This window comes from Dendrobates tinctorius, unplaced genomic scaffold (genome assembly GCF_039654945.1).
Source record: "Dendrobates tinctorius isolate UK_male_01 unplaced genomic scaffold, ASM3965494v1 ptg000059l, whole genome shotgun sequence".
In the NCBI taxonomy this organism is placed as follows: Eukaryota; Metazoa; Chordata; class Amphibia; order Anura; family Dendrobatidae; genus Dendrobates; species Dendrobates tinctorius.
In genome coordinates, this window is record NW_027361727.1 from 14,258,636 (window position 1) to 14,270,968 (window position 12,333).

General features: G+C 42.1%; 1 pseudogene; it reads left to right on the forward strand.

Moving 5' to 3' along the window:
* The first annotated feature begins 8,675 nt into the window (after positions 1-8,675).
* On the forward strand, positions 8,676-11,421 carry LOC141092447 (chymotrypsin A-like; annotated as a pseudogene).
* The last annotated feature ends 912 nt before the right edge of the window (positions 11,422-12,333 follow it).

Consider the following 12,333-nt stretch of genomic DNA (forward strand, 5'->3'; position numbering starts at 1 on the left):
AAGGAGAATTGGAACTACTAACACAGGAAAAGAAATATGATGTCATTGGAATCACTGAAACTTGGTGGGACAATACACATGATTGGAATACAAGACTAGAAGGATACAACTTATTTGCAAGAAACAGACTTGATAAACGAGGAGGGGGTGTCGCATTGTATGTTCGAAACGCGTATATCTGCACAGAGATTGAAGCTTCAGAGACTGGGAGTTCTGTGGAAACTGTTTGGGTAAGAATACAAGGACAGAACAATGGAAAGGACACCATTGTAGGCATTTACTACAGGCCGCCTGTGCAAGCCGAACATATGGATGAACTCTTTATGCATCAGATGGCCAAGTTCTCCAAAAAATATGACATAGTTGTCATGGGAGATTTCAACTATCCAGACATTTGTTGGGAATCTCTCTCAGGCAAAACTAACAGGTCAAGGAAATTCTTATCCTCTCTTGCTGACAACTTTATCTTCCAAAAGGTAAGGGAGAAAACAAGGGGAACTGCTACCTTGGATCTAATCCTTATAAACAGGGAGGAAATGGTTGAGGAGGTAAAAGTGGCTGGGACCCTAGGAGGTAGCGACCATGCTATTTTAGAATTTTGGATAACTAGAGGCGGAAGACCTGTGAAGACTCAGACGTCAAGGTTAGATTTCAGAAAGGCAGATTTTAAGGGATTCAGAAAGAGAATTGGAGGGATCCAATGGCTGGATATCCTTAAAGACAAAAATGTCCAGGAAGGATGGGAAATCTTGAAAAATGAAATTCTCAAAGCACAGTTGTTAACAATTCCGAAAAGAGGGAAGAATAGGAAGCATTTAAGGAAACCAGGATGGATGAACACAGAACTTAAGCACATGCTAAAAAGGAAGAAAAAAATGTTTATAAAATGGAAAGAGGGAGGCATATCTAAAGAAGAATATAATGCTGTCTGCAGAACCTGCAGGGCACAAATCAGATTAGCTAAAGCTGAAAATGAACTGAGGCTTGCAAGAGATGTCAAAAGCAATAATAAAGGATTTTGGGGATATGTCAAAAGTAAAAGAAAAGTCAAAGATGCTATAGGATTTTTACAGGATGAAAATGATGAAATGGTAAGACAGGATGTTGAGAAGGCTGAACTTTTAAATTCCTATTTTGCATCTGTTTTCTCTCAGAAAGGAAATGCAACATCAACTGTTATTCACTGTCCTATTAAGGGAATAGAAGAATCCAGGATATCTATAAACAGAAAGATAGTGAGGAAACACTTAGCTAACCTAAATGAATTCAAGTCTCCAGGTCCAGATGAATTACACCCCAGAGTACTGAAGGAGATAGCAGAAGAAATTTTTGAACCTCTCTCCATAATCTTTGAAAATTCTTGGAGAACAGGAGAAGTGCCAGAAGACTGGAGAAGAGCAAATGTTGTTCCTATCTTCAAAAAGGGGAAGAAGGTGGACCCAGGCAACTATAGGCCGGTGAGTCTGACTTCTATACCAGGAAAGATCTTTGAAAAAATTATTAAACAACATGTATGTCAATACCTGGATAAGAATGAAGTGATTAAACAGAGTCAGCATGGGTTTGTAACTAATAAGTCATGTCAGACTAACTTAATTTCCTTCTATGACGGTATCACTGATTGGGTGGATCAAGGAAATGCTGTAGATATAGTATATCTTGACTTCAGCAAAGCATTTAACAAAGTCTCTCATACAATCCTTATTGAAAAAATGACTAAGTATGGAATGGACAAGGCAACTGTTAGGTGGATTCATAACTGGCTTAGTGATCGGACCCAAAGAGTGGTCGTAAATGGCTGCACATCCAGTTGGAAGAATGTCTCAAGTGGGGTACCACAGGGCTCTGTCCTGGGCCCTGTATTGTTCAACATCTTTATCAACGATTTAGATGAAGGAATTGAGGGTAAACTGATTAAATTTGCTGATGACACAAAGCTAGGAGGGATAGCTAATACTAGAGAAGAGAGAGAGAGGATTCAAAAAGATTTAAATAAACTGGAGAAGTGGGCAGCAACTAACAGAATGGTTTTTAACAGGGAGAAATGCAAAGTACTACATCTGGGCAATAAAAATGAAAAAAGCATATATAGAATGGGAGGAATAGGGCTAAGTGACAGCACATGTGAAAAAGACTTGGGTATACTAATAGATCACAGACTGAATATGAGTCAACAGTGTGATGCAGCAGCAAAAAAGGCAAATGCAATTCTAGGATGTATTAACAGAAGCATACAGTCTAGATCACGTGAAGTCATTATTTCCCTCTACTCCTCTTTGGTCAGACCTCATCTGGAATATTGTGTCCAGTTTTGGGCACCACATTTTAAAAAAGACATCAACAAACTGGAGCAAGTTCAGAAAAGAGCGACCAGAATGGTGACCGGTCTGCAAACCCTGTCTTATGAGGAAAGGTTGCTGGATTTGGGAATGTTTAGTTTGCAAAAGAGAAGACTGAGAGGAGACTTAATAGCTGTCTACAAATATCTAAAGGGCTGTCACATTGTAGAAGGATCAACTTTATTCTCATTTGCACAAGGAAAGACTAGAAGCAATGGGATGAATCTGAATGGGAGGAGACACAGATTAGATATTAGAAAAAACTTTTTGACAGTTAGAGTGATCAATGAGTGGAACAGGCTGCCACGAGAAGTGGTGAGTTCTCCTTCAATGGAAGTCTTCAAACAGAGGCTGGACAGACATCTGACTGGGATGATTTAGCGAATCCTGCTTTGAGCAGGGGGTTGGACCAGATGGCCCAGGAGGTCCCTTCCAACTCTATGATTCTATGATTCTATGATTCTACTTTCAAATGTTCAGTTTGTCTGATTTTTCGCTTTATAGGTATATTTTTGCGTAAAATGTAAATTGTTCTTTTAGTTTATAAACTACTGACAACATGTCTCCGAATTTCCATGCGATAATTTTTTTTTTTCTGACAAGGAAAAATGGTCAAAAAAAAGCAAAACAGTGCTTTTAGACCTCGAATAATGCAAAGAATACAAGTTCATAATCATTTAGAAACAACAATACTAATGTTTTAACTCTGGAAGAGTTCAGAAATCAATATTTTGTGGAATAACCATGATTTGTAATCACAGCTTTAATGCGTCTTGGCTGCTGTCCACCAGTCTTTCACACTGCTTTTGGGTGACCTTATGCCTCTCCTGGTGCAAAAATGTAAGCAGTTCTTCTTTGTATGATGGCTTGTGACTAGAGTTGAGCGATACCGTCCGATACTTCAAAATATCGGATCGGAATGGATCGGCCGATCTTTAAAAAAAGTATCGGTATCGCCGATGCCGATGCCGATACCGGAAGTCCCATCCAAGTCTATGAGACTTCCAGTATCGGAATTGGAAAAACCCTTTCCTGCCCTTGTACAGCCTCTCGGGGGTCTGTACAGGCCTTCCGGGGGTCTCTGCCGGCCTGCCGGGGGTCTGTGCTGACCTGCCGGTGGGCTGTGCGGACTGCCCGGGGTCTATACCGGCCTGCCTGCCGGGGGGCTGTGCCGGCCTGCCGGTGGTCTGTGCACCCTGTGGGGGTCTGTACCGGCCTGCCGGGGGGCTGTGCTGATGTCCGGGGGTCTGTGCAGGCATCGTCCGATGGGACTACAAGTCCCATCGGGCGATGCCTGCTACCATGACAGTGATTGACACATTAGCCAATGATGGGACAGTAGTAGTCCCATCATCCGGCTAATGTGTTAAATGTAAAAAAAAAAAAATACTACATACATACATACTACGTGCATGCTACATACATACTACATGCTACATACATAGTACATATATACTACATGCATGCTACATACATACTACATACATACTACATATATACTACATGCATGCTACATACATACTACATGCTACATACATAGTACATATATACTACATGCATGCTACATACATACTACATACATACTACATATATACTACATGCATGCTACATACATACTACATGCATGCTACATACATACTACATGCATGCTACATACATACTACATGCTACATATATACTACATGCATGCTACATACATACTACATACATACTACATATATACTACATGCATGCTACATACATACTACATGCATGCTACATACATACTACATGCATGCTACATACATACTACATGCTACATATATACTACATGCATGCTACATACATGCTACATGCTACATACATACTACATACATACTACATGCATGCTACATACATACTACATGCTACATACATACTACATACATACTACATATATGCATCATACATACTACATGCTACATACATACTACAGACCCCCGGACATCAGCACAGCCCCCCGGCAGGCCGGCACAGCCCCCCGGCAGGCCGGTACAGACCCCCACAGGGTGCACAGACCACCGGCAGGCCGGTACAGACCCCGGGCAGTCCACACAGCCCCCCGGCAGGCCGGCACAGCCCCCCGGCAGGCCGGCAGAGACCCCCGGAAGGCCCGAAATGACGGCGCATCATGATGCGCACACACCGCGCATCATGATGATGTCATTTTGGCTGTCAATCAACTTTGAACTTCCGATTCCGATGCCCGATATTGAAAAAATATCGGATGTCGGTATCGGAATTCCGATACAGCAAGTATCGGCCGATACCCTACTTGTGACTATCCATCATCCTCTTGATTACATTCCAGAGGTTTTCAATGGGGTTCAGATCTGGAGATTGGGCTGCCCATGACAGGGTTTTGATGTTAATTTTTGCCAGAGCTGTGTTTATTTATATATATATATACTGTATATATATATATATATATATATATATATATAAATAAAATTAACATAAACACCAGATTTATGCAATATGCAAAATAGGTAGAAAATCCAGATATAGAAAATATATTTTTTGTAGATAACGAAATGTCACATTTATTGTAAATATTTTTAAAAAAACTTCATAGCAAATACAGACTGATCCACACTGGGACACCAGACCTATGTGTTTCGGCATGTAGCTTTAATCAGATCAGTTGTCCTAATGTGGGTCAGTATATATTTGATACATATAAAGTTTTTTTCATATTTTCAATAAATGTGAAGTTTCATTATCTACAAAACTTTGTTTTCATATTTTCTGCGGTTTGCGTGTTTGCTGGAGCCTTGACTCAGGGGCTTCTGTGTGAAGAAATCTGAAAAAGAAAACGTGTATTGTTATATAGTGAGCTGAAAAGAAAAATGGAGTCTGTACGCCTATAGTATTAAATGAACGTACAGGTGCACAAATATACAAGCACATACACATACTAAGTGTCAGCACACTGCACTAATGAATACATGAACTCCAATATTGCTGCAAACTTTAAAAACGTAAGATACTTAGCATTTTTTGATCAAAGAGCACAAAAGCCATCCAACCACGTCAAGGTGACCTTTTAACATGGATGGTCCCTAACCACTATATATCCTACCTCTGTATGTGCCAAACCAGCCTAATTTATGGTGAGCTTATTTAAACAATAGATCCTTTTCTGATGAAACAATTGCATTTGTTATTTTATTCCTTTTTGTGAGCATATGGCAAAAATAAATGGGGTGGAAAACCCCTATAATATCTGTCAATAACCATGTATTGACAGATGTATTCAACATCCCCATTAACAGCCCTACTTCCACATCTGCATCCCAGCTTCTATCTCTAACCACCTCTCTAGGCCTCTCACAGCTTTCAACCTCTGAGACACACAAGGACGGTAACACCCTTGATCTGGTCTTCTGCCGGCTCTGTTCAATCTCCCACCTAAATAACTCACCGCTTCCACTCTCTGACCACATCATTCTCTCCTTCAAGCTCACAAATCCTCGCCCACCCCAGCTCACTCCTACCTACCACACAGTCAGAAATCTACAAGCCATTAACCCTCAGACACTTTCAGACTCCCTACACTCATCACTGTCCCCAATCTCCTCTTTTTCCTGTCATAATCTGGCTGTTCGTCACTACAATGACACTCTTAGAAGCACCCTTGACCAATTAGCTCCCCCCAGCCTCAGAACCTCCAAGCACAGAGTAAAACAGCCCTGGCTCACATTGCAAACTCAACTTCTCCAGCGATGCTCTAGGATTGCTGAACGCCGATGGAGAAAAACCCGCACATCAGAAGACTTCATCCACTTCAAATTTATGTTAAGAACCTATAACGCTGCCCTTCACCTCGCCAAACAGACCTACTTCACCACACTGATCTCCTCACTAGCCAACAACCCCAAGAAACTTTTTGACACTTTTCACTCCCTCCTCAGGCCAAAAGCACAAGCCCCTATCACAGACATTTGTGCTGATTACCTGGCCTCCCACTTTACAGAAAAAATAGATAATATCCGTCAGGAAATCTGCTCCCAACCACCAAGTGCTGTGACTCCCATCCCTTCCTGCATCTCCCCTGGCTCACTTTCCACATTTGATCCCATCACAGAAGAAGGAGTCTCCAGACTCCTCTCTTCTTCTCATCCGACTACATGCACTACCGACCCCATTCCCTCACATCTCCTCCAGTCTCTCTCTCCAGTCGTCACAACCCACCTAACTACAATCTTTAATCTCTCCCTCTCCTCGGGCATTTTCCCATCCTCCTTCAAACACGCCATCGTTACTCTATTACTAAAGAAACCCGCTCTCGACCCATCCTGCACAAACAACTATAGACCAGTCTCCAATCTCCCCTTCATCTCTAAACTTTTGGAGTGCCTAGTTTACTCCCGCCTTACCCGTTACCTCTCCACTAACTCCCTTCTAGACACTTAACAGTCCAGCTTCCGCCCCCTACATTCGACTGAAACTGCACTCATCAAAGTGACCAATGACCTTCTGACAGCAAAACGTAACGGTGACCACTCTCTGCTCATTCTTCTTGACCTATCTGCAGCTTTCGATACTGTTGACCACCATCTCCTTCTCTCTAGGCTCCAGTCACTAGGCATTAAGGACACTGCTCTCTCCTGGTTCTCTTCCTATCTCTCTGACCGCTCCTTCAGTGTTTTGTTCTCTGGCTCCACGTCATCTCCTCTTCCTCTTGCTGTCAGGGTACCTCAGGGCTCAGTCCTTGGCCCCCTTCTCTTCCCTCTCTACACAGCCCCAACTGGACAGACCATCAGCAGATTTGGCTTTCGGTACCATCTTTATGCTGATGACACACAACTATACACGTCTTCCCCCGACCTTACCCCCTCTGTACTATAGAACGCCAGTGACTGTCTGTCCGCAGTCTCCAATATCATGTCCACTCTCTATCTGAAACTCAACTTCTCCAAAACTGAACTTCTTCTGCTCTCGCCGTCTACTAACCTCCTTAAATCTGACATTTCCCTCTCCGTGGGTGGTACCACAATAACACCCCGGCAGCAGGCGCGCTGTCTGGGTGTTATGTTTGACACCAATCTCTCCTTCACATCCCATATACAATCTCTTGCCCGCCCTTGCCGCTTACACCTAAATAACATCTCTAGAATCCGCCCTTTTCTCACCATGGAAACAACAAAAACCCTCACTGTAGCATTGATCCACTCCCGCCTGGATTACTGCAACGCTCTATTAATTGGCCTCCCCGTCACTCGACTATCCCCTCTCCAGTCCATACTTAATGCAGCAGCCAGGGTCGTCCATCTGGCTAATTGGTACTCGGACGTGTCCACTCTTCGTCAGTCATTACACTGGCTGCTCATTCATTATACGGCCCATTCAAAGTACTTGTTCTCACCCACAAAGCTCTCCACGGTGCGGCACCCCCCTACATCTTCTCCCTCATTTCTGTCTATCGGCCTAGCCGATCGCTGCGCTCTGCAAACGACTTTCGACTAACCTCTGCACTACCTCCCACTCCCGACTCCAAGATTTCTCCCGTGCTGCTCCTATCCTCTGGAATGCTCTACCCCAAGAAATTAGGACTAACCACAATTTGCATAGTTTTAGGCGCAACCTCAAAACACATTTGCTCAGAGCGGCTTATCACGTTCACTAATCAAAGTCATTCTATATGTAAGTGTGCGTGCGTAGCCCATTCACTATCTTCATCCATCCTTCACTCCCTCAAGATGGCTGGACCTTCATTGTAAATATACAATTGTAAATACACACCTGTACTCTATCTCCCTCACCTCATTGTAGATTGTACGCTCTCACGAGTAGGGTCGTCTTATTTCGTCTTATTTTGCTTTAATTATTGTATTGTTAACCTTGTTACTTATGACTTGTGTTTTGAAACTGTTAAACTGTAAAGCGCTGCGGAATATGTTGGCGCTATATAAATAAAGATTATTATTATTATTATTATGTATCAACTCCAGTCTTCAAGATCCCCAACAGGTCATGATTTGAGGATATTCTATAGAGAATCTGTGGCAATATCTGAAGCCTTGCTTATAACTCTGTAATAAGCTGTTCAATACTAAGGAAATCCTGAAGACACGACCTGTTGGGGAACCTCGAGGACTGTAGTTGAGAAACACTGGTCTATAAGGACTGTCGTAGTTTTCATATAAAGTGGGATCAATTATAACATCTGTTTTTCCATTTGTCTCTACACGTTCAGATTGTACAATGTTCTATGTTAACTCAAGGCTATATGATAAGAGAGAACAAAAACAAGCCCATTATTTCTGGCTATGCCAGAATTGTGAATGGTGAAGAAGCAGTGTCTGGTTCCTGGCCATGGCAGGTGTCTCTCCAGGTAACGTGAGGAATATTAACATTTTACTATCTCGTTTTCAGCCTCATTTACACTATTTCTGAAAAAATATGTCTACTACACTCATTGCATAGAGGTACTTCTAATAAAACATCCAATACACTAATGTGGACAAAGTTTGGCTTTGCTTGCCTAAATAATCATTTTACTTTCCTCAAACTTTGCATAAAATAATAGTGAAAAGAAACTTTGTAATACAACTTATCAGAAAAATATGCTTCTTTCTCAACTTATGAGCCACTTCTTCTCTCCCTGCCTGATAAACATATCATTTACTCTGAAAAGCTGCTAAATTCTGTTCTTGTAAAAACAAGACCTCCATCTAAATGAGGTATCAGGTTACAGCTGCCTATTGAAGTCTTTTTGGGGGCGGAGGGAGAAATCATACTGCAGCGTTAGGCTACTTTCACATTTCCGGATTTTAAATCCGGCGGGCTGAGGCGAAAAGTTGTCAAACCTGATCCGGTAGGAGCCGCAGCCCGCCGGATCATCTGTTTTTGCCGGATACGGTGCAGGAGAGGGAGCGGGAAAGAGAGTCTTCGCGCATGCGCTCTGCAAAAAAGCGGTCCGGCGCTGTCAAAAAACGTTGCATGGAACGTTTTTTTGCAGACGCTGGACAGGCATTTTTTGCCATTTCCGGCTAAAGCCGGACACGCCGCATGGCCATCAGGCGCAATGCGGCGATAATGTAAGTCTATGGGAAAAAATCCGGATCCGGTGGCAGCAGGCGCCGGATCTGGTTTTTCCATTTTTCGCCGCATCGCGCCTGATGCTTCAAAACGGAAATGTGAAAGTAGCCTTATAGTAATATTTTTTTCCTCTCTAAAGCTGGAGTCATAGCTACACTGCTCAGTACTGATGGATATTTTTTTCCAAGCTGCTGCTGCTTTTGCTTCTGAACATTTGATACATAGAGAAAGAAAAGCAGGAATCCCTTATGTCTCTGTATACTGTGTATACAAGACATCATCACTGTCTCCACCCACAAGCTCAGAGACAGTTGAAAATTATGCATAGTGCCTGCAGAGGGGAAAACTGGTGAAAAATGCAGGATATAAGTCATAGAATGGCCAAAAATTGTGTTATTCCTCATGTACAGCTTTTTCTGAATAATAAACTGAAACTACACAACATTAACACCTTATTTTTAACTGTTAACGTACCAATAGTTTTTAGCAATGTGAGAGGAACAGCTATAACGTGTTTCTATGGTATTAAGAAGGAACACATATGATTACCCCCTACAGGACAGGACTGGCTTCCACTTCTGTGGTGGTTCCCTGATCAACGGTCTGTGGGTTGTCACTGCCGCCTATTGTGGTGTCACGTAAGAGATTTATACCTTGCAGTTTATTTTTATAGTAAGCTGATATGTATGAAATTGCTACTAGAATATACAGTAAATGATAAAAGTACAGAAATATAATAAAAGTGTGAGTTTTATTATTTCACTATTTTTCTGACTTGATGAGATAAATCTAATAGTAAAAACAAGAATGTCTTTACTCTTAACGTCTCTTATGCGCAGAACCTCCCACCGTGTAATTCTTGGTGAATTTGATCGTTCTTCCTCTGCTGAACCTATTCAGACCATGACCGTCTCCAAAATAAGAGATGCTAAAATAGTCTAATACTGATGGACATATATATGTTAATAGATCGCATATAATACTTTATGGAAATAATTGTAAATAGAGTTGAGCGAATATGTTCGGAATTGGTCGCCGAATCTGAATTTGCCATATCGGTACCCTATTCGTGCCAAATTTATGTTTGATGATCGATTCTGAAAATATTGGGTCATTTCTAGTCCCATTGACATTCGGCTGTGTCGGAGGAATTTTGCAAACATTCGCCGTCGATCGTAATCAGAACCAAATTTTGAAAAATTCGCTCAACTCTACTTGTAAACTCTATATAATATAGAGAAATATTGACTGGCAAATTGGCTTTTTTTAAACAGGTCTTCAGACACCCCAGCTACAACTCCATCACCATTTCCAACTATATCACTCTCATCAAGCTCGCCAGCGCTGCCTCTTTGGACAGTCGTGTGTCCCCAGTGTGCGTTGCTGCTACAGCTGATGTATTCAATGGAGGCGAGAGATGCGTCACCACCGGATGGGGCTACATCAGTGCTTCATGTAAGGATTTCTAAGTCCTGTAACTATATTATCAAGATATTTATAATAGATCTTCACATGAATGGCCAACCATGTAATATTAGGGCTCTTTAAGTCCATCAGATCAGGCTTCTCTAAACATTACACGTCTTTATTTTGCTCAGCACAAGTTACACCAAGCAAATTGCAGCAGGTAGCTCTGCCTCTTCTGACCACAAGTGACTGCCAGAGATACTGGGGATCCAACATCCAGAGCACCATGATCTGTGCTGGAGCCGCTGGTGCCTCCTCCTGCATGGTATTTTTTTTGTACTTATTTTAGGATATTAAGGATATTTTTTGCTAATCTAATATAAAGCTTCCATTCTGGGATAAACAGAAGGATTAAAAATAACTTAATTCACTATTTTTCATTCTTTTGTAGGGTGACTCTGGTGGACCTCTTGTGTGCCAGAGAAGTGGAGCTTGGACCTTGGCTGGTATTGTTTCCTGGGGAAGCTCTTCTTGCTCCACATCTACTCCCGCTGTCTACGCGCGAGTGACAGTTCTTAGAGCCTGGATGGACCAGACTGTTGCTGCTAACTAAATTTGTATTTACATTGTATAGTCATTAATAAATTTATTACACCAGGATTTCATTTTGTAAGAACTTTTTAATTATATTGGAATGAATGATGTGACAAATATACACCAAAAACAATATGCAGTTATGCAGCGTTCTAGAATCATGCTCGAACTCCTATCAGTACATGAATACAGCATCAGAATCACCATCAGTACATGAATAAAGCACTCAGCTTAGTGCGGGAGTTAATTGAAATGTCAAGTAAGCCCACACCATTTATATTTCTTTCGCATGAACCTACAACTCTCAGTCCTTAACAATGGTAGTGAGATGCTGGGAGCTGTTGTTTGTAGACATTATCATGCTGTGGACCATACAGGAACCACAATATTCATTAGAAGCAGTCATCACAAATAAACTTTTACAATTATCACACAGTCCACTCTTACGAACTATAACCACTACACCATCCTCCTTTATGAACTATAACCATTACACCGCCCCCAGTTATGAAATACAACACCACACAACAAACTATAACCCCATTACTAACCCCTCTTATGAACATGTACCCTCACATTGTCACCTCTTATGAGCTATAATTGCCACGTTGTCCATTCTTATGAACAAAAGCCACCACACTGGTTGCCCTTATGAACTATAACCACCTTATTGACCCTCCTTATTAACTATTATCCAACACTGTTTACCCTTATGAACTATAATAGCCACACTGTCTGCCCTCATGAGCCAGGGTTACGGTTGCTGTTACGGGGAAGCTAGAGAACAACCCGGAAGTGGACCCTCTGGGTCACGGATCCAGAGCCCCCGAGGGCGAGCAGCCCAGGTGATGGCCATCCCCTGTACAGGGAGTGTTAGGGGCAGGCCCACGGAGGGTAGAACCGTGATGGCCGGAACCAAAGGGGCGACTGG